Here is a 1,701-nt window from a genome sequence, read left to right as displayed (position 1 = left end):
TGGTGTGAATGCTTAAAAGCATTCACACAACTAACGCTGGAGGACTCCGAGACGCTGGCGCGCGTCTCTCAGCCAGGGCGCCGGATTTCACCTTTTTCTAGTGAGGCGGGGTTTATGGCCAGGCAATGCAAACCTGGGACAAGGTTAGCAATTCAGTTCGGTTTTATTTATATGGCGTCAACGCGCAGCCGAGGTTCCCACGGGACTCCGTACAGCAAACAACGACAAGTGCATTCAAGTCAGGTTGAAATCCAATTACAGTCAATCCAGTCCAAACAGAGAGAACATTATGAAACGTCAACAACTAGTAGAAAGGTGGTTTGTCTAAAGAAGCCAGGAGATTGGATCAGATAGTCCATTATCGCCATCCCACATCCTGAGCGGCAAGTTGGCGACAGTGGAAAGAAATGACTCAGGCTCAGGATGGGCGATCAGCTGCTTCAGCCGGGGTATGAGAGGATAAGAGAGAGACGCAGATAAACAGTGACTCAACCAGGCCTATTCAACAAGAGGCTAGTTATAGGCTTTTTGAAGATTTGTCAAAATCCCATTTGATTTGTCTGAATACAGTGCTACTAATAGACATATCAGAGCAACTTTTGTCCTTCGAGCTGCATATTTGTGACTGACCCTTCCATCTGATCAGCGCAAATAGAGGTTAGGCTGCAGTCCGAACAGAAGGCAACATCGAAAAGCAGTATAGGACGTCTCTTTTAAAGCCAAGAAAATGTAAAGTTGATTTAGAAATCTTGCATATTGAAAGCAAATGGACTAAAAAGTTTGTTTGTTTTTTTTGTCAACAGCAAACAGTGTTTAACAATGTTATGCTGAGAAATAACAGAGTTGTAGCCATTTTGGTTAAAATCTTGACAATAAAAGCGTGATCTCATGCAATATCGTAGTTGTCCCGCTCAGGGTATGTGTTGTGAACGACCTTCAGCTAATACCACATCATATTTTTATCGTTCATATAGTGATCACTTTCTGAGTGTCTTATTAAAATCTGTGCAGTAGTTCATGAGATGCCTTGCTGACAGACAGGGCTGACTCCAAACAGCGTTAAAACAAAGATCTTGCAATCTGTTAGAACTCAAAATATGCATGGAAGGGGGATCAGTCTCAACTACTACCAACCAAAAGCTTTGGTCAGTATCAGTAAAATTGACAGAGACAGACAGAGAGTAGTCAATATAAAGGCGAGAGAGTGAGGAAATGTGGTTAGTTTGTCCTCCAGCAATCTAAAAGCACTTTTATAAAGCACTTCAAGCCAGGACTGAGACACCTTCTGGACGCCTTGGTGGGATTTCTGAATGGACCGAGGCTGGTTGAAGCCAACCCATCGCTGTTACGCCTTTGTGCCACCACCAAGTGAGGTAGTAGCAGGGCCTCAAAGGTCCACATGTGAAGAGGTAAGCTGGCTTTGCAGCTCAGTTATGTGAAGTGGTGATCACTAACTGTCTGTGCGACGGTATGTTAGAAGTAAGAGTCTGATTTCAAGAGTTTACAATTAGCCAATGGGAGCGAAGGGTCTGATCGAAACTATGGAAGGAGCAACAAGACAAAGAAAAAAAAATTCTCATTGTTGCTGTCCAGATTCGCTTCGTTCTGTTGTGGGGTAACAGGTTGACACGATGCACAGCTGGCGTTGTTCTCACTGCTCCGAGATGTGCGCTCTTCCCACCCCCCCACCCTACCCCCACC

The sequence above is a fragment of the Kryptolebias marmoratus genome, linkage group LG1 (genome assembly GCF_001649575.2).
Source record: "Kryptolebias marmoratus isolate JLee-2015 linkage group LG1, ASM164957v2, whole genome shotgun sequence".
NCBI lineage: Eukaryota > Metazoa > Chordata > Actinopteri > Cyprinodontiformes > Rivulidae > Kryptolebias > Kryptolebias marmoratus.
This window is presented reverse-complemented; position numbering follows the sequence as displayed.